Source organism: Panulirus ornatus, chromosome 62, assembly GCF_036320965.1.
Source record: "Panulirus ornatus isolate Po-2019 chromosome 62, ASM3632096v1, whole genome shotgun sequence".
NCBI classification, from domain to species: Eukaryota; Metazoa; Arthropoda; class Malacostraca; order Decapoda; family Palinuridae; genus Panulirus; species Panulirus ornatus.
The window spans coordinates 8,067,170-8,082,193 of record NC_092285.1 but is presented as its reverse complement, the minus strand read 5'-3'; positions in this window follow the sequence as shown (position 1 = coordinate 8,082,193).

The following is a 15,024-nucleotide window of genomic DNA, read 5'->3' as shown; positions in this document are numbered from 1 at the left end:
CATTAAGTAGAGCCAATCCTTCCTCAATTCCCAATCCTTAGCGCAAGAAGGAGCAACGGCAATTCCTCCAATGAAAGACATTTACAAGATTGTCGTAAATCATCATTGGTTAACTAAGTTTCTACGGAAAGACTCTCTCTCTCTCTCTCTCTCTCTCTCTCTCTCTCTCTCTCTCTCTCTCTAATGTGGCATTACGAAACTACAAAAAGACTGCAGTACTTATTCATCTATCTATTCATTTATTTATCTATTAAATTAAAACGTTCATGGAATTTTTAAAAATTTTCAGCAAAAGCCAACATTTCTGCACTTGCAAGAGGTAAAGAAGAAAACGTAAGACCCCGCAGAAAACTTCTTGAAAAAAAAAATTAGTCGCTAAGCTGCTCAAAGTAGGAGATAATCTTTTGAAAGGAACGTTTTTGCAAGCTCAGGGTCAGTGATTTAGCTTTACATAATTCAGATCTTTTAGAGAATGGATGGCGATCATTTTTTTCCTCTCTCTCTCTCTCTCTCTCTCTCTCTCTCTCTCTCTCTCTCTCTCTCCCTCTCTCTCTTCTTTTGTGTGAGCTCTGCAGATTCGAATACAGCACTTTTAACTGGATATGTGGAGTGAAGTTCTGGACGTGTTCCAATAATGGGCACACAAGACGTGCGGGGAAATTAAAATGAAAATTGATTCTTTGCTAATTTGGCTTTTCTCAGTAATTTTCATTTTGTCTTTGACATCTCTCTCCTCTTTCTTCATCATCCAGTCCTTAACCTAGTCTCTATCACTCATGCTATCTTCTTTATTATTATGCCATCCACATTATCATCATTATTGTCATTTTTATTCATTGTCCTGTCATTTTTGACACGTTCTATTCAATCTTTGACAGTCTTTCTTTGCACAGTCTTTTATTACATTATTCATTCTCTGACAGTCTTTCTTTGCACAGTCTTTTAATATCATTTTCTATCCAGTCTTTATCATTCTTCCTTTATCTTATCTTTATTATTCTTACATCCATTCTCTATCAATCTTCTACTCAACTGTAGGTCTCTCTATCATCTTTTCTCACTACATTCCATCTATCTCAATATTCTGTTTCAAAGTCTATTTCTTTTCTAGATCTGCTGTATTTTTACTGCTGCACTGTTTGTGTCCAGTCGTCATTAAATGCAAATTCTGTCTATATTAGCTGCCCTTTTTATGCCCTCTACTTCAAGTACACAGACACTCACTGTATTTCTTTAACCAAGTCTCTATCATGTCTGCCTCTTCAATCATTATTTCATTCCTCCTCTTATTACAATTTATCAGTACATCCTCTAAACCTCTTCATTGTACACTATCAATTTTATTCACTGTATTATATACTCTGAGTCTTTTGATTACTCACTTCATTTCTACTATTAAGCTTTTATTGGATCATTCATCTCAACACTCACTAGTGTTTTATCCTAATTTCATTCGTTTTTCATTACTGCTTCATTCAATTTTCTGTAGTATTTGATCCCTGGTTCATTCATTAGTCTTAAGTGCTTCATTCATTTTTCTCTCCATCTTGATGCTCACTTTCACTACCTAACTCATCATCTATTTCCATACTCGTCATATTTTCATTACCATTATTCCTATTCTATCTTCATAATTATCCATTTTCCTGCTAACTTCTTTATCATCATAATTCTATTCTTCAATCTATAATTTTCAATGAACAACAGGATAAAACAGGATACAGCATATGGCAATGTGAAATGCTGTAATCCATTCATCAGTGGATCATCTTTTATGGGAAACTGCATATGGAAATGTGATATACTGTTATCCATTCTTACAAGATTATCAGATGTTCTTACTTGAATTTTCTATCATTATGATTCACGATAAAAGAATATGTAATCCTCACAGAACAAAATCCTTTGGAATATTTCAAAACTTTACATAGCTCTCAATATCTAATTCACAGGAGCTGACAATATATAAATTCATCTTTTCAAAAGCTTAAAACTGCAATGGCTTCTTAACCCCTATAAAGAAAGGAAGTTTGTGGAAAAAGTTCATGGCTTTCACTACCTATATATGGTGATGAAAAGCCAATATCCACTGCACAAGTTCTAGCACAAAAGTCCATCACCTATTAATGTTTGTCACTGATTCTCAGTTTGTTCTTTTAAAAGGTATTTCAGAAATAATTCTACCTCTATATTCCCTGCATGTCATAGAAGGTGACTAAAGAGAGCAGAAGCATGGGGTTGAAAACCTTACCCTTCTTGTATCTCTATTTGTAAAATATGGAACAGAAGGAGCCAAGCAGGTAGCACTCATCCTCCTCGAAGGCTCGGCTGGGGTGTCTAAATGTATGTGTTGGATGCATGTGATGATAGGCTGGCAGATGTATGGTATTTGGGTTAGAACAGTATGCAAAGTAAGAGAGCCCTAAAGAGTGATTTGGGGAAGGGAGAACTGGTGAAAGCCTTACATAAGATGAAAAGTGGCATGGTGGCTGGCATGGATGGTATTGCAGTTGAATCTATCAAGAAAGGGGTTGACTGGATATGCAAATCATGGTGAGGTGTCAGAGGATTGGTAGAATGCTAGTATAGTGTTACTGTATGTATAAAGGTAAGGGGGATGAAGGTGTGCTCAAATTACAGAGGCATAAGTTTGAGTGTCCCCAGCAAGTAGTATGGGAGAATAGTGATCAAGATGGCACAGGCATCTACAGAGCATCAAAGTGGGGAGGAGCAATTTGGTTTCAGAAGTGGTTAAGGATATATGGATCAGGTTTTAGTTTTAAACAATATGTGTGAGAAATGTGAGAAATAGAGAAACAGATGTATTTGTAAGTGGCATTTGTGGATCTAGAGAAAGCATTTCTAAGGTTGACTGGGATGCCTTGTGGAAGGAATTAAGAATATGTGGTAAGGGAGGAAAGTCATTATGAATAGTGAAAAGTTTTCATCACGGATGTAAGGCATACGTGCAAGAAGGGAGAGAGCAGAGCGAGTGGTTCCAAGTGAAGGTCGGTCTACAGCAGGGTGTGTGATGTTACCATGGCTTTTTAATTTCTTTATGGATGGGGCGGTGTGGGAGGTAAATGCGAGAGATTTCAAGAGAGGGTTAAGTATTCTGGCTGTGGGATGGGGGCCTTAGAAAGCGAGTCTGTTGATATTGCTGATGATACAACAGTGTTGGCAGATTTGAGTGCGAGACTTTTAATAGTGGGTGACTCAGTCTGGAAGTGTGTGTGAAAGGAAGGATTTAGAATAAATGTAAGTAAAAGCAAGATTATCACGTTTAGCAGGGTTGAGGGTCAAGTTAGTTGGGGTGTGAGTCTAAATGGAGAAAAACTGTAGGAAGTGAAGTGTTTTAGATACCTGGGAGAGGACATGGCAGTGAATGGAACCATGGAAGTGGAAGTGAGACATAAAGTGGAAGAGGGGAAAAGGTTCTAGGAGCACTGAAAAAATGTGAGGAAAGATATCATCATATGGGAGGGCAAAAATGAGTATGTCTGAAGATAGAGTAGTCCCATGCAAGGAGGGAGGAGGTATTAGAAATATGTTTGAGGACAATATGTGATGTGAGGTGGTTTGACTGAGTAACTAATCAAAGAGTATGAGAGATGTGTGGCAACAAAAAGTGTGGTTAAAAAAGCTGAAAAGAGTATGCTGAAATGGCCTGGAAATACAGAGAAAGAGTGAGGAAAGATTAACAATGAGGATATATGCATCAGAAGTGGAGGGAACAAGGAGAAAGGAGATGAAAAGATTGAGTGAAAAAGATTTTGAGTGATCAGGGCCTGAACATGTAGGGGAGTGAAAGGTGTGCAAGGTAGAGAGTGAACTTGAATGATGTGGTATACAAGGGTCAATGTGCTGTCAATTGACTAAACTAGGGCATGTGAATCTGCCACAGTAAACCATAGAAAGGTCTGAGGGGCCTGGTTGTGAATACGAAGCTGTGGTTTTGGTGCACTGAACATTGCACAAGTTACAAAACAGATGTAAGCGAATATGACCTTTCTTGATCTGTTCCTAATGCTACCTCACTAATGGGGGAAATGGCAATCAAGTATAAACGAGAAAGTTCGTTAAACATTAAAAAGCACATTCGCCCATCTGAAAATCCAACTTTGCAGTTACATACTAACTAACTGACACTTTTAATTCCCGAAAGATTATGAATGGAGAAAAGACGTTAAACAAAAACAGAAACAATGATACATTAATAAGAGTTACTCTTTACAAACAATACGGCTGTAATTACTAATTTTGCATTAAACAAAACAAACATATCGCATCACAGCATTTAACCTACTCTCAAAACAGACGAAAACAATGTTATAAAAACATTCAAGCACATATTATCATCTGAGAATATCTTAAGACTGCCAAAATACAAGCATCAAATTCAATACATCATATGCTAAAGAGGTACGAAATAGGGGATGTTAGCAGACTGTGCCTGCTCGAGGTTATGCAACAAGTGAAAAGTCACCTTCTTCATGACTTTATCATTGGGAGTACAGTCTGTTCAAAGAACTTCTCACTCCAAAGTAAAAAGTCACCTTCTTCATGGCTCTATCATTGGGAGTACAGTCTGTTTAAAGAACTTCTCACTCCAAAGAAGTCTACATTTCCCTGCTACCAGAAGTAGCACAGCCTTAGGCTGCAGAGGCCTTTAGAAAGATCCTCAGTAACACCAGTAAAATCATTAATGTCATACGGTCACAGCAAATTTTTGGTATGGATTTCATGTTAACAAAAATATTTAATATACGTTCATTTCTGGCCTCTAGTCTTGCTTTTTGCAATTGTATAAAATTGTCAAAAAAAAGAACACCTCTCTCTCTCTCTCTCTCTCTCTCTCTCTCTCTCTCTCTCTCTCTCTCTCTCTCTCTCTCTCATGGCAAAACTTCATCTTAAGCACTCACTGGTTGGGGGTTCTCTTTCTGTCTCAAAGAAAATCAATGCCCAGTCTGGACAACATATGATAACACTATAACAACCTAAGGCCTTTTTTTTTGGGGGGGGGGGGACCATAACTGCAATAGGAATGGCAAAAAAATGGAAAGTCCATGACCAAAACCACACAAATAATAACAAGTTATAAGACAATAAAAAAAAATCATGAAATGCAGACAAATCATGGAAGATATACTTAAATGTACAAAGCATCATATATTAGAACTCAGACATAAAAATTACAAAGCGAGAATACAAAAGATAACATTATAATGCAATAAATTATAGTAGACACCTACCTTGATGAAACAATGAAAATTAAAGTTGATGTAGAATATCATGACTTACCATATTGACAGAAAAAGTATTCTAAACACAGCAAATCAAAAAGCAACCAAAAAAACTAGCTACAAAATATATACTTAGTTGCAGCAGGTATCCCAACTTTGGGAATAATGTGACCTACAGACCAACTAGAGGAATCCAATCTTATGATACATGAAGCAAAAGAAATCTTAAAACCCTGAAGAAAACCTGAACCAACATTTCTATTCTACAGAATAAGAAGAAAGATGACCAGAAGAGAGTGAACTGCTAAAGAATGTAAATATAAGTACAGGTACCTCTTGATTTATATGTAATCAATTTAAGCCATTTTTAGAATAACATACATAGTCCATTTATACATTCTCTAATCTACACAGGATTGACTTTAGAATAATCATCACTGGGCTAGCATTGAAGCAGTGCAGTATTGCCAATGCTGCATGATAAGGGCACATAAACATGGCAATAGTTACAGTTTATAGTCATGGAGAGTTATAGCATTTTCTGCCACAATACACTGTATACTGCACATGTTTTGTCCCTTGCATCATTTCACCAAGCATCTTTTAAGTTCTAATATCAGCCGTGTTAAGAAGCATAAGGACACCACCAATGGGGTTAAGATGGATATATTCTCAAACATTACGAAAGATGAATGAACAGCTGATATTAGGCATACCTTTGGCCTTAGTAAATCTACATTACAGACTATTTGTGACAGCGCAGAGATGAGCAAGGAGAGTGCCAAGAGTGGATCTAATGGATCAAACACCAAACTCATGAAAATGTTCCCATCAGCATGCTTTAGATACAAGTATATTTTTTGGAATACATATGAAGGCTCGGCAGCAGTAGAAGGAGCAGCAAAGACTTTTCAAGCAAGTCCTGGTTGGTTCATGAATTCTAGGAAATGTTACAATGACCGCAACATCAACATGACTACTGAGGTTGCTTCTGCTGATATTGTTGCTGCCAAAAATTGTGCAGGAACCCTCAAGACCATCAATGAGGAAGGCAGATTTTAAATGTGGACGGACTGGTTTTCTTTGAAAAAGAATGCCTACGAGAATGTATATTTCCCATAAAAAAAAAATGCACAAGGATTCAAATTTTTTTCTTTTCAGCTTCTATCCATAACAAAGTATATAAACAATAGTATTTTATAATTCCTGGCACCCTTACATTGTAGTTTTTCAAAGGTATAATATTCAGTACTGTCTTAATAATGAAACCCCTAATCCCTACCACCTACATACTTGATTTATGCATTTTTATCTATACGACCATTTTCAAGATCATAACTATCACATAAATCAAGAGATGCCTGTGAAGCATTCAAGTTAGAACACGTTAATCTCATGACAACAAGAAACAATATATTACATTTGCTTTTTACTAATGATATAGTTCCCTTCAATAATATATCAAACAGAAACACCATATGATAATACTGAAAAAGTTTCTATCACCTACTGCAAAAATGGAAGAAGAACAGTGACAAAAAATGATCATGCTATTCTAAGTGTTCTAAACTATGAAAAAAAAAACTGAAGATTCTCATACAACAGTACTCTAAAAAAAAAGATAAGAAATATCCCAGTACCAGGCCTAACTACCAGTCAAATGAGTGTACAACAGAAAGATACTTACAGAAGGAAAAATTTGTAAAAACAAAAATGACAGAAAGATACTTACAGAAGGAAAAATTTGTAAAAACAAAAATGGAAATCAAGAAAAAAAAATTAGCAATGAAAGGCCCTAAGAGCTCAAATGAAATGAATAAAAAATGTTGGCAGAGAAATAATGGAATCACACAGGACAAAGACCATATGCAGAAAAATCAATAACATGTAAAAAGTCAAAACCGTTATTCTCATATGTGAAGCAATCTGAAATACAAAAATGTAAGCAGACCATTTGAGGTACAAGAAATATACAGTGAAAGAGCTTAAAATGAATATGTATGATGCTAGTGGCCCAAAAGTGCAAAATATCAAAGAAAATACAGAGAGTGAGAAAACTCATCAGCTCAGAAAGAACACCGACACAAGCACTGAAGTAAATAAGAATGATATAATAACAGCATTAGATGAACTAAAAATAACTCAGCAGAGGGACCAGTCTTTGCAAAAGTAATCAAGAAACATGTAAGCAGACACTTACTCTAGATAACAAATTCATAAAGCTATAATTTAAATGATGAAAGTAGGCCTGCATTATTCCTAAGGATAAGCTTAGAAATAAAAGAACTCTACAAGTCAAAATGTTTCTTGAATTATTCTTTTCATCAATAATGCCTTTTCATTCTTCCTCTCCTTTTTATGGCAGCCTCTACTACAATGTGTCTCAGGCACCTGCACAATAAACTGAATGGTGCTACTATGAGGGACGAGAGGGGCTGGGAGTCTTTCCCTCATGTATTACATTCCAAAGGAAAGAACAGAGAAAGAAGGAACAGATGAGAGAGCCAAATAAGAATCTTCCATCCTCTAAGGCCTAGTAATCAGTTCCTGACATCACCTTGCTCAAATGGAAAACTGTGCAAATGAAAGAAAGCATAATATTTCTTTTCTGTCTAAAAGTCTGAAGTATACTAGAGAACATGACTTTAAAAGTGTGTGTGTTTGGAAAATCACATACCTGCATATCAGTAATCCAGCATAGTCCTAAGCATGCTCAATCCAAAAGATTATTCCTAGATAAGTTCTTATCACTGAAAATTCCAATTTGAGAATATAGAATATTAATGAATGTACTAAGGAGAATGAAATAATACATATAAATTTAACAGAAACCTGGCTTAATAAAACAATTTAGAAGTGAAACTGTTACCTTCAAAACAAACAAAAAAATATAGCAGCACATGGAAATGTGTCCAAAAAGGACAACACCTAATTCATGTCTCAAGGAACAGTGTTAGCTTCTATGGTTTTCTTGTTATCAATCTTTGATAAAGATATATAAGAAAGGTTGAGGAAAAATGTGCAAAAGAGGACTCTTTAGAGATTCTCACCATTTCTCAGTTCTTGTGAAGGTGAGGATCGAAGAGAAGTGAGGGTATGGTGTAAGGAAGAATAGGAAGGTAACAGCGTTGGCAAGGGAGATGAATCAGAAAGAATGCAAGGAAAAGTACGAAAGAAGGTGACAGAAAATGAAATTGTAGTAAATGTAATACTGCAATCAAGTATGAATGAGATGTTTAAAATACTTAGAGAAGAATTAGTAACTGGATACAAGTTTGTGAGATACAATAAAAGTCAAAATGCATCGTGGACAAATGAGACTGACAATGATGTGGATGAGAAGAAAACAACATAAGGGAGACTGCTTGAAATGAATGTGCAGGTGGACTTTCACCAAAGGTGGAGGGAAGAATATAAGAAGTGTAAGTGGACTGTTAAGAGGATGATGGAGAAAAGTGAAGATAGAATAGATGAATATCTTGGAAAATGTGAATGAAAAGTTTAAGGATATACAAATTTTTGTACCTGAAGGAGGTGAAAAAGGAAAACAGTTGAATGTAATAGTGGAAATGTAAATGGAAGTAGTAAGGAAGTGGGACTGCTAAATCAAAAGGAGAAAGTGAAAGGAAGATAGAGAGTATTTTGAAGAACATATGAATGTGGAAATTGGGAAGGCAGCAGATAGGAGTATAGAGAATGGAAGGAAAAGGGTAAAGTGCAGGGGCATATGGCAAAAAAGAGGTAAAAAAAAATGGCACTAATGAGATTGAAGGTAAGAAAGGCACCTGGAGTGGAATGTTGGAATGATAAAGTACAGACAACAAAGTGTGACAGAATGGATGCATTTGATATGTAATTCAGCATCAAAGCAGATGGTTGTACTTCAGGACTGGGAGAAAGCTATTATTGTTCCTTTATTCAAAGGAAAAGGTACTAAGGATATATGTAGCAATTACAGGGGAATAAGTGTTTTAAGCATACTTTGAAAAATGTATGAAAGGGTGTTGAGTGATAGAGTGATGGAAATGATTGAATGCAGAAAAGTGAAGAGCAAGGGGGTTTTACTAAAGGTTAAGGATGTGTAGATCAGATTTTTGTGGCAAGAATGACTGTGGGAAAGTATCTAGCTTTCATGGATCTGGAGAAAGCATATGACAGAGTCAACTGGAATGCTTTAAAGGATGTGTTCAGGATATATGTGGCAAGGGGAACAGCTGTTGGGTGGTGTGAAAGCCTTCTACAGAGTAATAAATGCATATGTAATAGTGGATGGAGAGATAAACGAGTTTCAGTACGAGTTTCAGTATATAAGTGTGTGTGAGGCAAGGCTGTGTGTTATCACCGGGTCTTTTCAACATTTATATAAGAGTGGTAAGAGAGACGAAAGCAGGTGGAGATGCTTGATGCTCAATGAGAGTCAGTGACAAAGTATAATAAAGAGAAATATAAAGTTTTTATCGAGGATGTAAGGCATGTGTACGTGTAGGAAGAGAGGAAAGTGATTGGTTCTCAGTGAATGTAGGTTTGCGGCAGGGGTGTGTGATGTCTCCATGGTTGTTTAATTTGTTTATGGATGGGGTTGTAAAGGAGGTAAATGCAAGAGTCCTGGAAAGAGGGGCAAGTATGAAGTCTGTTGGGGATGAGAGAGCTTGGGAAGTGAGTCAATTGTTGTTCGCTGATGATACAGCGCTGGTGGCTGATTCATGTGAGAAACTGCAGAAGCTGGTGACTGAGTTTGGTAAAGTGTGTGGAAGAAGAAAGTTGAGAGTAAATGTGAATAAGAGCAAGGTTATTAGGTACAGTAGGGGTGAGGGTCAAGTCAATTGGGAGGTGAGTTTGAATGGAGAAAAACTGGAGGAAGTGAAGTGTTTTAGATATCTGGGAGTGGATCTGTCAGCGGATGGAACCATGGAAGCGGAAGTGGATCATAGGGTGGGGGAGGGGGCGAAAATTTTGGGAGCCTTGAAAAATGTGTGGAAGTCGAGAACATTATCTCGGAAAGCAAAAATGGGTATGTTTGAGGGAATAGTGGTTCCAACAATGCTGTATGGTTGCGAGGCGTGGGCTATGGATAGAGATGTGCGCAGGAGGATGGATGTGCTGGAAATGAGATGTTTGAGGACAATGTGTGGTGTGAGGTGGTTTGATCGAGTAAGTAACGTAAGGGTAAGAGAGATGTGTGGAAATAAAAAGAGCGTGGTTGAGAGAGCAGAAGAGGGTGTTTTGAAATGGTTTGGGCACATGGAGAGAATGAGTGAGGAGAGATTGACCAAGAGGATATATGTGTCGGAGGTGGAGGGAACGAGGAGAAGAGGGAGACCAAATTGGAGGTGGAAAGATGGAGTGAAAAAGATTTTGTGTGATCGGGGCCTGAACATGCAGGAGGGTGAAAGGAGGGCAAGAAATAGAGTGAATTGGAGTCATGTGGTATACAGGGGTTGACGTGCTGTCAGTGGATTGAAGCAAGGCATGTGAAGCGTCTGGGGTAAACCATGGAAAGCTGTGTAGGTATGTATATTTGCGTGTGTGGACGTGTGTATGTACATGTGTATGGGGGGGGGGTTGGGCCATTTCTTTCGTCTGTTTCCTTGCGCTACCTCGCAAACGCGGGAGACAGCGACAAAGTATAAAAAAAAAAAAAAAAAAAAAAAAAAAAAAAATAGATGCGTATGAACGGAAGTGAAGGAAGGATTATGGTAAAGCATATTGAGGTAGTAGTTGGTAGGCAGCCAACAACCAGGGAGGTATATTACCAGTACTACCCGCCTGGGTATCAGGAGGGTTAGTGACATATTACCAGTACTACCCGCCTGGGTGTCAGGAAGGTTAGTGACATCTGCTTAGTGAGCCAGCACTTTAGTGGTTGTCAAACTGCTCTACTCTGACCTAGGTAGCTGTCTTTTCTTTCTGCCGAACTAACATGGACTACTGGCATTCTGTCCACAAACATACAATCTCTTCTTATCATATGTAACACTCGACAACATTTATATCACACAGCTCATCCTTCGTAACTCTACGTTTTCCTGCAGTGAACACTATGCACTAGCCCTGCCTTTTGGCAAAATGGTAGGAACAGTAGATAGTAATAGGAAGGAACATTTAGGCAGGATTATTAGGGAGAAACATTTGGTAAAAGCAGTAGGTAGGAGCATTAGACAGAAGTAGTCTTTAGAAACAATAGGAGCCTCTGCAAACACTGCACGAAATTTGTCCTCTGCCAGTGCCCTGTTAAGGATGAGGCACTAAAAGCTAAGAAGCGGCACTGGAGTTCTTTAGCTATGGAGGCTCTGTTGCCATGGCCACCCCTTTGAGGGAGTTCCAATTGGAACAGGTGTCAGAGATACAGATACGCAGATCACAACCCTGACCTAAGCAGCCAAAACAAGGACATGGAAAGAGTCACAGAGGTCAAGAATCCAGACTGTGGAAGTGAGTTGCACAAGAGTAGCATGTGATATGAATAAATGGAATGAAAAAAGTAATGAGGGGGTGAATGAGAGATTTCGTATGGCAGAGAATGCAAAGGGAATTATTCATGGAGTGTTAGAGTGGGTGAAACATAATACTTTGAGGTAGTTTGGGCATGCAAAAGAAAATGCAAGATGGGGAGTTTGCTTGAAGAGTTTATAACAGCACAATTAAAGGGATTGATGTGAAAGAAAGACCACCTGTGACATGGGCAAATAGGGTGGAAGAGTAAAGGAGGGAGTGAAATGGGAAAAGAATGCATGGAACAGGATAGGGTTAAGTGGAAACTCTTTTATGCTGGTCTATAGCTCTCATGTGCAATGCACCGAAACCACACACAAGCCCCACAGATCTTTCCATGGTTCACCCAGGCCGCTTCACATGTTCTGCTTCAGTTCACTGACAGCACACTGACCACTGTATACCACATGTTCCAATGTGCTCTATCCCAAGCGTGTACACCTTTCACCCTCCTACATGTTCAAGCCCTCATCACTCAAAATCTGTTTCACCCCATCCTTTCATGCCCAATCTGATCCCCCTTCTCCTTACTCCCTCTACTTCTGATTAATATATATATATATCCCCTTTGTTAAATTTTCCTCAACCTTTTTCTGCATATGTACTAACCATTACAGCATGTTCTCTTCAGCTCTCTCAACCTCACTCTTTTCATTACCAAACCTCTCTCTTTCCCTAGAAAGGTGCATGATAATATAAGTTTGGCAATAAACCAAAGGGATTAAGAATAATGTACTTGGGACAAAAAAAAAGCCTCAATTTGGAACAAAGAGATCAGTTAATTCAACCATGACAACTCAGAATATACTAAAATGGTATCAAATCATAATACTGTACCGAGAGAAAATTAAGATAAGAGGGAAAGGCTGTTATATGCATTACCACATGAATAAGAAAATAAGCATGGATCGAACACAAATGCATTTGAAAGAAACCTAAATAAACTGTTAAAAACTTTCAAGTAAGCCTAGGATCCTCAATTAGATAATAAGTATAAAAGCAAAGAAAAACAGCACTTCTAATAAAGTTCAATTATGCAAGAAAATACACTTTCTCTCTCAAATGTCTAAAATCCGACAAAGATCTAGAAGTCATCATAAACAAGAATTCAAAAAGCTTATTGACAAGACAGAACTGTTAAGCCAAGTAATTGGTGGGACAATAGTGACAAATTGCATTCCTAAAGGCACAAAGGTAATGATGAAAAGATTCAGTGTATACCTAAGAAGCAAAATTGAATTCTGCTGTGCAGTTTGGTGATCTGCTAGAAGAGCTAAAACCAATAAGCCTGAGGCAAAACCTACAATAAAGACGTGGATTCTGTTTAACTTTGAATATTCTCACGATCAAGCTGTAAAAGCTCATACTGAGCCACTCATCAAAGCTAAATACGGTATTATTTTTCAAATGTCAAGTTCTTACCTTAAACACATATGATTTGCTATAGTGTGCTAAAGCCTTTCATTTTCAACTCCACAAGAATTTCCACATCTTACATCTAGTTTGCCCCTTACTATGTATTCATCTTGCCTTCTTGAGTGAACGTTACCTCAGCGAAAATCATTCTTGTTTAACTCTCCTGTCAAGTTAATAGTTATGAAGTTATAAAGAAAACATTACTCTTTAAATCATGGAAATATGTCTACCCTGAAACAATATACTTCATCCAACTGATAAATATTCAGAAGCAATGTACTAAATGAACTACCTCATCCACTTATTGCTTAGCAATATCATATCTTATAACCCATAAGACATGCTGATCTATCAGATGCATCATAATTTTACAAAGAAAAGCATACCTAAAAAGAAACTGCTTCTCAAGCATACTGATGCATCTTCGCCAAAGCACCAAATGGTTTATTGCAGTAAACAACATCCCAGCAATACATTAGCAAGGGTTTCATGAGATATGAGATCTAAAACTACACTAACTTTTAATGAGGTGAAGAACACAAACTCCATCATCATTTATACCAATCAAAAACTTAACACTTTACCTCCCTAAATTAATCATAATTCCATAGTTAAAATTTTTACTATTATCATTATTGTTATCGATATCATTATTATCATAAATAATCATTGTTTCCTATGTCAGCAAGGTAGCACCACTTATTATGTTTAATACAAACACACTGAGATCAAGAATCAGCAAGGGTTTCATGACATATAAGAACTAAAATTACACTAACTTTTAATAGGGAAAAGAACATAAACCCCATCTACATCTCTAACGATCAAACACTAAACACATCATCTCCCCCAGAGTACTCATAATACTACGGCAAATATTCATGAAACATTTGTTAAGTTACTTATTGTTTTGCAGACAGAGGTCAAGAATCTAGGCTGTTAAAATGAGTTAGTTGAAAGAAGCATGTGGTATGACTAGATGGAACGAACAAGTAATGTGGGGGTGAAGTCAATAATTGGTTTAGCTGGAAATGTAATGGGAATGAATTGTGGAGTTGAAGACTGGGTGAAACGTAATACTTAGAGGGGGTTTGGGCATGTGAAAAGAATGGAAGGAGGTGAGTTTACAAGGAAAGTGTATGATAATACAAATAATGGGGTTAGTGCAAGACATGGGGAAACAGAGTGGAGTACTGGATAGAGAGAAATGGGGGAAGAATCATGAAATGGTGCATGCAAGGGAGACCTGTAAGGACAGGGATAAGTAGAGGCTCTTTTACTGTGGCCACCCCCTCAATGGGAGTTCCCAGACAGAACAGACATCAGATACATAAATAGATTTCTTGCTTCTAAACACAAGAAATATAAACAAGAGGTACAAGTTGGTAGGCACCCACTGACCAGGAAGGTATATTACCAGTACTGCCCGCCTGAATATCGGGAGGGTTAGTGACAGCTGACCCAAGTAGCTGTTTTATCTTTCTGTTCCACCCACATGTGGACTGCTGGCATTCTATCCACGAACACACAACCTCTCCTTGTCACACATAAACTTCACGTTTAACTTGCACAACTCAAGTTTCATAACTCTAGATTTTCCGGCAGTAAGCACTTTCCACCAGCCCTGCCTTTTGGCAAACTGGTAGGAGCAACAGATAGAGGTGGTAGTTAAGAACAATAGGCAGGAAAACATAAGGTCATAATAGCAAGTAGGGGCATTAGGTAGAAGTAGTAAGTTAAGCAGTAGTTGGTAGGAACATTAGATATATATTTTACGAAGAAGTAGTTGGTAGGAACATTAGGTAAGAGCATCTGGAAGCACTGTGCCAGAGATACCCTCTGCCATTGGCCTGTTATGGGTGAGGCACTGATG